The following is a 12938-nucleotide window of genomic DNA, read 5'->3' as shown; positions in this document are numbered from 1 at the left end:
TAATAGCATCGGGTTTTTTTTTTGTGAGCATTATCACTGTTTCAGGAAAATATTTCATTGGTTATGAATATCTAAATGTTGGTGGCATGTTAATGAATTTCATACTCTGTGCATAAATTAACTATAAAATTTTCATGGGCATGTTGTCCTTTAGTTAGAAATTTTAGCTTTTATAGCAACTCACCAAGTAATTTAGAAATAACCTGATTTCAAGTGAGTAGATAAATAGGTACAGGAGTGAGAGAATGTAAGAGTAGGAAAAAAATAAATGACATAGTTTTACCCAAAATATATGTACTATAGATAAGTTGGACATTCATGGCAAGTCAGGCATGATCATGTAATTGTGTATATGATAAAATGTATGCGCAGCATTGAATATATTTTCATCAAGGATGAATGATACAATATATGAATGTCCTTTTGTATTCTAAAGACAAATACATTTTCAGTAAGAAAATAACTATAAACAAGTTTAGAACAATATCTTAGGAATTAGTGAAGTGAGAAAGAAAAACAAAAAATAGCAGATTAAAACAGTTAACCTAACTCCACAAAAATGATACAATGTTGAATGAGTTTTATTGAATAACATAAGTCTACTAATAAAGGTAGAGCTCTCCTAAGTATAAAATTTCCCGGCAAAGTGTTTTTCCAAGGAGCATATTGCCTTACAGAATTGCCACTCAGGCCACACCCCACATTAGCTGATTTTCTTTTATCTTATTATTCCATATCTGAAATTGAAAGACAAAATATAGTTTATATATGTCCATACTGATGTAAAGCTTATCTACTAAGCTTTACAAACCTGTATATAATAATCTATATTTTAGTAAATGCTATTAAAGCAATAAAATGTTGATAAAACTCAAATACATTATCTAAAAAAGATACTTTTTCATCAATTAAAACATTACAAGTTAATGCTTTTCAATAATCTATGGTTAAAAAAATAACAGATGACAATGATCCATGTTCCTTAATGTGATTCAGTTTTTATTAAATTCAGTTGCATAGTGCAATCACCTGGGAGCTTAAAAAAATACTGTAGCTTAGATTCTTCCACCCAAATAATTAAATCAGAATATCTGGGACTGAGGTTTGGGCATAGGTATATTTTAAGTTTACCTGGGTGACACAAATGTGTACTTCTTTGCAAAATAATGGTAGATATTAAGATAAGGGGGATGATTTTTGTACTGTAGTGAGTACTTCCTTGAAATAGATTATATAGCACAGAATGCCATTTTTTTCCTCTATTCCATCAAGAGGTCTCTTCCAAAAATGGAAATTAGATGTCATGTCGCAATTGCTAGCACATATACAAAATTTATATTAAACTCATATAAATAATAAAATGAGTAATTTTGTAAAGTACCCAAAATAAGAAACATTTATAGGTTCTTAAAAAAAGATATGTTATTCTTAAAACAAACTCAAGAAATTAAAAATATGTTGTTTATTAATGTTCTATTGAAATATATAAAAAAAGCTAGGGGCAGGATTCAGATAACAGTCCCTTCCCTCACCTAAGTGTTGATCTAACAGACACCATTATATGTGAATTGTGGCTTTCAGCTTATATGCTACCTTAGTTTATTCCCAGAAAAAATTTGTGGGTCACGATATATATGTGTTTCATTTCCATTTTTTCATAGCACAATGATCCTATTTTACTAGAATATTGGCTTACAAATTAAATTTTCAAGTATATAAAAGTCAAGAGAAAATTACATTATTTTCTGTTATTGAAAATGTTATTATTTTAAACTTGGTCAAAATAAGAAAGCAAAATTTAAAATTTTCAAATATCTTTTTTAGAATTTAGGCAAATAGGCTTATTGAGTTTTATAGTCCATATTTTATAGACACAGTACAACTAGATATTGATTGACATGTAAACAGCGTATTAATCTTCAGTTTGAATTCACTAGAATTTAATTTGAACTCTTTTAAAATCTTCTTTGAAAAACTATCCTTAAGTATTTAATTGTCTGAAATAGTAACCATGTAGTCTAAGGTTTTCTTCTGATATGTAAGTAAACTAATGTATTCAGTTAGACAATTAACCTGTCTAAAGTAGTTTGCATAATACTACCTATAAATTGATCAACAGAAATAAATTATTATAATTGGTCTAACAAAGGCACTTCAGTGGTGAACTGTAATGATTTTTTAAGCAATTTTTATCAGCTTAATTATACTCTATGGTTTTTTTGTTTTTTGTTTTCTGTCTCAGAAATCTATACTCTTTCAATGTCTATTTGATTAAGTAGATTTAGAGTAAATAAAATGCACAGTTCAAACACATTGTATTTGATACATGGCCACAGAATATTTAAGTATAGGCTCCCCCTCCAAAATTGATATATTAAATCTTTGTTTATTAAATGCAGAGTCATTTAGACCTGCATATAATTTTATTCTTTCTGGTGAACTTTTTATAATTAATACAATTAAATTTCTTAATTGAAGTTTGTCTTTAAGCTCTGGAAAATCTTTCATAAATACAATAGCATTTAGCTTCAAATAAATAATGAAGAACAAATCATTTTCTTTTTGTGTAGGTCATCAGACTGATATGTATATCAATATGTCTAGGTGCAGCTATATTAGATGTCACATATAAGTAGAAGTATGAAAGGTGCATTGTATTAGTCATTCAAATACCATGAGTGGCCTTGCTATAAGAGGTAAAGTTTTCAAATATAGTCTATACCTGTTGCTAAAAATTACATCTAACTTAATTTCAATCATCCTTCAGTTTATGGAATCACACACCTAAGAAATTCATGTGTTATCAAATCTTGACTGTTGTAAATAATGCTGCAATAAACTTAAAAACACATATATTCTTTTGAATTAGTGTTTTGGGTTTTTTTTTTTTTTTTTTCCAGATAAGTTCCCGGAAGTAAAATCACTGGATCAAAAGCAGTTTCAGTTTTAGTTTTTTGAGGTAACTCTATATTGCTTTCCATAATGTTGCATCAGTCTGTATTCTCAGCAACGCTGCACTAGGGTTCCCTTTTCTTCTCATCCTGGCCAACACTTGTTGTTTGTTGATTTATTGATAGTGATTCTGACATGTATGTACTGGTATTTTGTTGTGGTTTTAATTTGCATTTCTCTGATGATTAGTGACATTAAGCATCTTTTCATATGTCTGTTGGCCATCAGTATATTGTGTTTGTGAAGTGTCTATTAAGGTCCTTTGTCCATTTTTTAAATGGATTATTTATATTTTTGGTGTTGAGTTTTATAAATTCTTCATAAATTTTTAATATTAACCCCTTATCAAATATATCAGAGAATATGATCTCCCATTCAGTGGATTATCTTTTCATTTTGTTGATGGTTTCCTTTGCTCTGTCAAAACTTTAGTTTCATGTTGTCCCATTTGTTTATTTTTTCTTTTGTTTCCTTAGGCCAAAGAGATATACCATAAAATATATTGCTACAAGAAATTCCAAGATTTTACTGCCTGTGTTTTCTTCTAGGATTTTTATGGTTTCACAATTTACATTTAAGTCTAGTCAATTTTAAGTTTATTCCTGTGTATGGTGTAAGAAGGTTGTCTAGTTTAATTCTTTTTTGCATGTATCTGTCCAATTTCCTCAACACTATTTATTGAATAAACTAGCCTCACCCCAGTGTATATTTTTGCTCCCTTCATCAGACATGGGTTTATTTCTAGGCTCTCTATTCTGTTCCATTGATCTATATGTCTGTTTTTATTTCAGTACCATGCTCTTTTGATCACTGTTGATTTGTAATATAGTTTAATATCAGGAAGCATGATTTTATTCTTCCTTTTCAAGATTGCTGTGGCTCCTTGGGGCTCTTTGTGGTTCCATAGAAATTTTTGAAATATTTGTTTGAGTTCTGTGAAATATAGCATTGGTATCTTGATAGCAATTTTGTTGAATCTATAGATTACTTTGGGTAGTATGGACATTTTTATGTTAATTCTTACATTTCATGAACATGGTATATACTTTCATTTATTGTATGCTCCTCAATTTTTTTCAATGTCCTATAGTTTTCTGAGTACAGGTCATTTACTTTAGTCAAATTTACTTCTCAGTATTTTATTATTTTTTGAAGCAATTGTAAATGAGATTGTTTTGTTAGTTTGCCTTTCTGATAATTCATTATTGGTGTATAAACATCCAACTAATTTCTGGATGTTTATTTTGTATCCTACTAATTTACTGAATTCATTTATCAGTTCTTTTAGTTTTGGGGTGAAATCTATAGGATTCTCTCTCTATAGTATCATGTCATCTTCAAATAATTACAGTTTCAGTTCTTCCTTCCCAATTTGAATGCATTTTATTTCTCCTTGTTTTCTGATTGCTGTGGTTAGAACTTCCAGTATTATGTTGAATAAGAGTGATGAAAGTGACTTATCTGTCTTGTTCACAATCTTAAGGGAACTGCTTGTAGTTTTTGCCCATTAAGTATGATGTCGACTGTGTGTTTGCCATGTATTGAATTTATTGTGTTATATTCCCTCTACTCCCACTTTGCTGAGAGTTTATAGCAAATGGGTCCTGGATTTTATCAAATACTTTTCTACATCTACTTACATGATTATGTGGTTTTTACCCTTCATTTTGTTTATGTTGTTAATCATGTTTATTGATTTTCAGATATTGTAATGACCGTGTGTCCCCAGAATAAATCGTGGTGTATGACTTTTTAATGTATTGCTGGGTCTAGTTTGTTTATATTTTGTTGAAAATTTTAGTATCTATGTTCATCAGGGATATTGGCATATAATCTTCTTTCCTAGTAGTCTTTATCTTGTTTTGGATTAAGATAATTCTGGCCTCATAAAACATGCTTGGGAATCTTCCCTCCTCTTGAATTTTTTTCTAGAATAGTTTGAGAAGTATCAGTTTTAGTTCTTCTTTAGATGTTTAGTGATATTTACCTGTGAAGCCATCCAGTCCAGAACTTTTGTATGTTGGTAATTTCTTGACTACTGTTTCAATTTCACTGATTGTAATCTGTTTATTCAAATTCTCTTATTCTTCCTAATTTAGTTTTAGAAGCCTGTATATTTCTAGGAATGTATTTATTTTGTCCATATTGTCCAGTTTGTTGGCATATAGTTGTTTATAATATATTCTTACAATCCTTTACATTTCTTTGGTGTCAGCTGTTACTTCTCCTCTTTCATTTCTGATTTTATTTTTTGGGGTCCTCTCTCTTTTTTTCTTGATGAGTCTAATTAAGTGTTTGCCAATCTTGTTTATGTTTTCAAAGAACAAACTCTTGCTTCCATTGATCTTTAATATTGATTTTTATTTTACCATTCCTTTTCTTGGAAGCAGTCGATCAATAGATAAGTGGATAAAAATACTGTGGTACATTTATACAATGGAATACTACTCATCCATAGGGGGGAAAAAAAAAAGACAATTTTACTCTTTGTGGCAGCAAGGATGGACTTGCAGAGCATTATGCTAAGTGAAATAAGCCAATCAGATAAAGACAAATGTCATATTTCACTCACATGTGGAATTTAATGAACAAAATGAATGATCAGGCAGATAGAGATAGACTCAGAGGGCTTGCTTATTATAGCTGTCAAGGACAAATGGATAAGGTGGGGGTTGAGAGATTGAGCAAAGAAGAAAAAAAAAGAAAGGAAATAACTCATGGACACAGAAAATAACGTGGTGATTTTTAGGGGGAAGGGGAGGTAGAGGACGGTTTAAGGGGGATAAATGGTGATGAACAGAGACTTGATTTAGTGTGATGAACACATAATACAGTGTACAGATAATGTGTTATAGAAGTGTTCACCTGCAACCTGATAATTTTTTTAACAAGTGTTACCTCAATAAATTCAATAAATTAGGAAAAAAGAAATGTATTATGTTATAACCAAACAGAACATACTTTACTGTTTTGTCAGTTTTTTTTTTGTATCTAAAGTATTTGATTATTTCAACAAGCCTTTTAGCCTTGATAATCCAGTCAATTATATTTCCAGATACAAACATCTGTTTTTCTTTCTGATATATTTTTGAAATGATTATAATTAAATGAACTTTCAATTTTCTGTAGAAATACATCTTACTTCTTTAAGGTATATTATTATTTTAGTAAATATCTTATTTAGGATTTTATCAGTCAAATATATAGGTAAAATTGTTTATATACAAACTTTCTTGGGATTCAATATCAGAGATGAGCTTGTTAATTTGGTTAATTAGGAAACCCAGGGGTCTTTTATTATTGTTGTTGTTGCTTTCTTTCTATTTTAAAACAGTTTATAAAGCATGGGATGATGCAATTTGATTATAATCTATTACACAAAACTGTGGTAAACATTATGACAGTAGATGGTGGGGGTTCTGTTTCCAGACCTAAGTGGTTCTGATTGCTCAATAGCTGTCAGCTAAAGGACAACTAGAAGATACTATGAGAAGCAGTATTCTTTATTGCCAGCAGGCATGCAAGGACACACAAGTTGGGGTGAGGGTCACTTCCCGAAGTGACATGTGCTGAAACAGTGTATTAGATTGGTCTCTATTCGGGGAAATATTTTATAAACATCAAGGTGAGCTTCCTCATAGCATATATAGGTGGGGACATTCCTGTACATGCACAGAGAGAAAAATGCTTACACATTCATTATATGGGCAAATGGTGGAAAATCACTGCCTCTAAGGGGAGATTTTATTATGACTATGAGGGTATAAGTTAGAATATTTCCTGAGGAGGTCAGTATAGAACCTTCGGGCTGCTTGGGCTGGCTCAGGTGGGCTGAGCCTGGTCAGTTCCCTGGTCAGCCCCCTGGTTCTGCAAATCATCCTGAATTTACCCCTGAAAAAAAAATATTCTGGCAATCATCAATATCAGAATGGTATATGCATGGAAGGAAGTTTGACTAGATTCACCTGTTTTGTTAAACTCTCAGCAAATTACAGATACGGGTATACCAATGTTGTAACATCCAAGGTGATCTAAGTGAGTTTAGAGGTGAATCTAAGCAAAATTATGGACTCTATATAAAAGTTAGTCTATGCTAGACTACCTGAAAGGCTATATATATATATTTATTTATTTTCTAAGTATATTTTATTGATTATATTGTTACAATAGTTCCAATTTTTTTCCTTTGCTCCCCTCCGCCCAGCACCCCCCTTCCCCAACAATCCCCTCCCCAAGTCCATGCCCATGGTTCGTACATACAAGCTCTCCTGCCTCACCCTTTCATATATTCTTCTTTTTTTAAAAAAATAATTAATTAGTTAAATATTTTAACAATAAAAAATAACAATCCCTCCCTCTCAGACTTAAGACACTTTACAGTCTTATAAAGGACAATGGACGAAGGTCTCGAGCTCCTCTAGCTGCTTCAAGCTGGACATGGTCGTTGTCCTACCTACCTTTCGGTCAAGAAATCCCTAATAAGAGTGGGGGTGTGGAGGGGAGGGTGGCCTTCCCACAAGGGGAAGGATCGTGCAGACTCCAGGTTGGTTGGCTGTCTCTGGACAACGGCATGCTTGGTTTAACAGGCTGGCATCCTTGTTGTATTCTGGGGGCAACAGGGTTAAAGGACATCATTCAATCCGTAACCACTAGATGACAAAAGACATGTATTAATTTTTCAATGTCCCACATTAGGGAAAAGAAGGGCTTCTTTGGAGGAAGGTATGCCAGGTACATCTCACCTGTCCAAAACCCTTTTGCCCATTATACTTAGTTTGGACTGAGGGAAATATTTTAGGTTTCCCCCCTCTCACGCCTCTGGGCTCTTTCTGTCTAAGCCATTAGGATAGAAAAGAGAAACCAGTTTTAAAGTGAAGCCCACAGACCACCCCATTCTTCACCAACCTAGCCACTTAGTTCAGCCAAACCATTGAGTCTCAGGAGGCAGCGATGCAGACAGGATTAAGTGAGGCCTATACGTACAGACAATCACTGAGGTAATGAGATCATAGGCTTATGCTCTTTGAAAGCAGAAAACACATGTTAATTTATGTAACATAACCCACATACAAGTCTCTAAATCTGTAGGACTGTCTTATCGGAAAGACATCCAGTTGCAAGGCATTTGACATTCTTCTTGCCTGTAAATTAAACATCTTTGATAATGTCACAAACATAGTTTAACTTTCAAATCAAAACAAATTTTAAATGAAAAGAAACTTTAAAGACGGTTAGCTGCACTACTTTATAGTCTACCACTGGGCATTGTGATCTTCCTTGAATCTTGATTTTTCTCCCTAAGATTACCCTCCTTGTCATTAAAGGGACTGCATTAAGTCCATTTTTAATTTATCCTGTTCATTTGCATAAACACAACAAGAGCAGCAAATGATCACTTATGATCTTTAGTTCTGCTTTGCTGGAACTTACGCAAGGAACATTTAGGGTGACCTTCAGTCTCCCCTTCAGGGCACAGAAGCTGAGCCACATACCTGGTATTCAGCCTTGCCTGTAAACACCTGTCTTTTCCAGGTCCTCCTGGTTTTCCATTTTGCCTTAAGGTCCCTTCTAGCCATCTTTCAGGAAAACAACCTTCATTCCTTCCCTGGAAAGATTGCTATGGACCGCTCATCCATCCAAGGTACCAGGCCTTTTATCTCGTGACTTTTATTACCTTTGAAAGTCAGTCCCAGTTGCTCAGGGCTTTTTGGTAACAACCAAAGCCCAAGCATGTCTCCTTTAGGCATGACATTCCAGTCAAAGTCTTAGTTAAAAAAAAAAAACAAAAAACCTCTATTAACAACTGGTCTTATTAGTTTTATGCAAAGAAACTTAGGTCATTACTTACTTCTTTAGAATGTCAAATTCTGGAGGGATCATATAGGGAGAAACTATATACAGTGTGAAGGAAAATCCTTGTCCTTCTAATATTCACTGAACTTGCATTTCTATTCTTTATATTTTTATTTTTCCCCCCACTAAAAATTTTTCTGTTTGTTTGTTTTTCCATTACAGTTGTCTCACTTTTTTCCCCCTCTTGCTTCCCTGCACCCTGCCCCCCTTCTTCCACATTCAGTCTCCACTCAGTTGTCCATGTCCATGGGTCATTTATACATGTTCTTTGACTAGACCCTTCCCCTTCTTACCACTTCTCTCCCTCCCATCTCCCCCTTTGTTACTGTTAGTTTATTCCTTGTTTACATACCTCTGGTTCAATTTTGCTCATTTGTTTGTGTTTTTCATTAGTTTCCTGTAACAGGTGATAGCATAAGGTAATTTTCTTTTGTTGCCTGGCTTATTTCGCTAAGCATAATTCTCTCTAGTTCCAATCATGTTGTTGCAAATAGTAGAGGTTCCTTCTTTCTTTCAGTACTTATTCATTGTCATTTTCCCCCTTTGTACTCGTGTTCCTCTCTGTCTCTCTCTGTTTCTTCATCTTCTTAAAGCAGACCCTTTAGCATCTCTTGCAATGCTGGTTTGGTGGAGATGTATTCTTTTAGCCTTCTTTTGTCTTGGAAACTCCTTACTTCACCTTCCATTTTGAATGAGAGCCTTGCTGGGTAGAGTATTCTTGGTTGTAGGCCTTTGTTTTTCATTACTTGGAATATATTTTGCCATTCCCTTCTGGTTTGTAGTGTTTCTGCTGAGAAATCTGATGATAGCCTTATTGGAGCTCCCTTGTATGTTATTAGTTGTTTCTCTCTTGCTGCTTTTAGGATTCTCTCTTTGTCTTTGAATGTTGGCATTTTAATTATGATGTGTCTTGAAGTGGGCCTGTTGGGGTTCATCTTCATTGGGACCCTCTGTGCTTCCTGGACTTGCATGATTCTTTCTCTCTTCATGTTAGGGAAGTTTTCTGTCATTAGTTTTTCAAAGAGGTTTTCTATTCCTTGCTCTTCTTCTTCTCCTTCTGGAATTCCTATGATACGGATATTATTACGTTTCATGTTGTCCAGCAGCTGTCTTAGAGCCTCTTCAGTTTTGTTCAGTCTTTTTTCGTTTCGTTGCACTGTCTGTGAGTTTTTGTCTACATTGTCCTCCAGCTCGCTGATCCGATTTTCTGCTTCCTCTAGCCTGTTTTTAATTCCTTCTACTGTGTTCTTCAATTCAGAGATCGTATTCTTCATTTCCTCCTGCCTCTTATTGATAGCTTCCGTGTCCTTTTTGATGCTGGTATAATTCTCAGTAAGTTCCTTATAGTTCTTCTGGAGTTCACTGTAGTTTTTCTGGAGTTCTTTGTAGTTTCCGCTGAGCTCATTGAGCTTCTCCATAATCCATGCTTTCAATTCCATATCTGATAGTTTGCTCCCCTCTATTTCATTTAGCACTCTTTCTGGGGACTCTACCTTTCCTTTCGATGGGGGGTTGTTTCTCTGTCTCCCCATTTTTGTGACTCCTATTGTTTGTTGTTGCTTCTTAGAACGATCCAAAAGGCTATATATATATATATTAGGTTACATTTACTAGTGAATTGAGGACTTTTCCAGTATCTGTCATGGTTGCTATTATATAATAATATTCAACTTTTTAAAAATGAATGATTAATTACAATAAACTTTTAGTAATTCACTTAGTCACTCATCATATATTTCTCATATGTCTAGTGTGCATTAGGCACCCTACCAAGCACTTTAGTTATTACAGCCATAAAGAACAATGACAGATTATATTTTTACTCACAGAATTTAGATTATAGAGGGTGATCTGGACAATAAGCAAACATATATACCTATAATTTTAGATAATGAAATGTTTCATAGAGAGAAGAAAGGAGAGCAAAGGAGAAAGTGGTGAGAAGTACTATTTTTATTGGAAGTATAGTTGAAATTTGACCTAGATAATGTAAGAGAGAAGACATAAAAATATTTGGAGGAGCACCTAATTATATTAGAAAAATCTTGGAGGATATTGAGAAAGATATCAACAGAAACACAGTCATCATAGGAAATTTTAACACCCCACTGTCAACAATAGATAGATCTTCCAAACAATGAATCAACAAGGATGTTGTGGCACTAAACAGTACTCTAGATCAAACGGACTTAATGATATGTAAAGAAACTTTCACCCCAAAGAAGTAAAATATACGTTCTTTTCAAATGCACGTGGAACATTTTCAAAGATAGGCCACATGGAACAACACAAAAGAAACCTCAAAAACTCAAGAAAATTGGAATTATGTCAAGCATCTTCTCCGATCACAATGGCTTGAAACTAGAAACCAACCTCAAGGATAAACACAAACACATTCAGATACATGGAGACTGAATAGCAGGTTATTAAATAATGAATGGGTTAACAATGAGATCAAGGAAGAAATCAAAAGGTACCTGGAAACAGATGAAAATGAACACACAACAACCAAAACCTATGGGACACAGCAAATGCAGTTTTGAGAGGAAACTTCATAGTGTTGTAGACCTACCTAAAAAGAAGAATCTCAAATAAACAACTTAACCATATATCTACAATAACTAGAGGAACAACAACAAACAAAGCCCAGAGGAAGTAGAAGGAAGGAAATCATCATGATCAGAGCAAAATTAAATGACATAGGGACTAAAATAAACAAACAAACAAAACAAAACAAAAAACAACAACAACAAAACACAACTCAAAGGATCAAAGAATCCAGCAGCTGGTTCTTTGAAAAGATAAAAAAATTGGCAAACCTTTAACTAGGCTCATTAAGAAACAAAGAGGGAGGATCCAAATAAGTAAAATCAGGGACAAAAGAGAAGTTACAACTGACACCACAGAAATACCAAGGATGCAAGAAATTACTACAAACAATTATATGCCAAGCAATTGGACAACCTGGGTGAAAGCGACAAATTCCTAGAAGCATACAATGTTCTAAAACTAAATCAAGAAGAAGCAAAAAGCCTGAATGGACCTGTAACAACTAGATAAACTGAAACAGTAATCAATAAACTCCTAGCACACAAAAGCCCTTGATTGGATGGCTTCATGGGTGAATTTTACCAAACATTTAAAGAACTAACTCCCATCCTTCTCAATCTATTTCAAAAAATTCAAGGAGAAAGGTGACTCCCAAATTTTTACAAGGCTAATGGTATCCTAATTCCAATACCAGGTAAAGGCACAACAAAGAAAGGAACCTGCAGGTAAGCATCACTGATGAACATAGATGCTAAAATCCTCAACAAAATATTAGCAATCTGAATTCAGCAATACACTAAAAAAATCATACAGCATGATCAAGTGGGATTCATCCAAGGGGTCCAATGATAGTACAATATTAACTGTTGCATTCTCTCTTATTTTGGATGATTTTGAGAGTTTTGAAGAGTAGTGATCAGATATTTTGTAAAATGTCTCTCAAAATGGTATATATCTGATGCTTTCCTCATAAATATATTGGGGCTACAAATCATTGCGAGGAAGATCACAGAAGTAAAGTGCCAATATTATCACAGCACAGCAAGGGTACATGCTGTCAGCATGATTTACCACTAGTCATATCAACCTTTATCATTAATGTGTCAGGGGAAGTGGGACAAACTTTCCTCTAACCCATTATGTTTTCCAAGTCTGGATCAAATGGTGCATGTATGGTGGATCCTGATATGTTGTAAAGAGAGGAGCGACATAGACAAGATAGCCCTGCCTTGATTTCCTCAGTTGCCTAAGGCGATTAAGATTTCTCTCAAAAGTAGATTCTGAGTAATATTTTGGAGGAATATTGAGAATTTAGAATGGAAAGGCAGTCGAGGATAAGTAAAAGTATTATCCATTAAAATGTAGGGTCCAAATCAGGTTTTAGAAGATGCTTTTATTTACTTTTCTTCTTTATGTGTTCTAGCTTGTCTTCATATGGTGAAAGACTGTATTAGGATAGCCATACCAGGGTAGGAGTTTGCTACGTGGCTGTTTGCAGTTGTGTTACAGATGAGATGAACTTGTGGATGACACTATTTGCATATTCATCCATGTGATTTAGACTAAGTAAGTTTTAAGTGAGA

Source organism: Furipterus horrens, unplaced genomic scaffold (assembly GCF_987537825.1).
Source record: "Furipterus horrens unplaced genomic scaffold, mFurHor1.1.pri manual_scaffold_8, whole genome shotgun sequence".
NCBI classification, from domain to species: domain Eukaryota; kingdom Metazoa; phylum Chordata; class Mammalia; order Chiroptera; family Furipteridae; genus Furipterus; species Furipterus horrens.
This window is presented reverse-complemented; position numbering follows the sequence as displayed.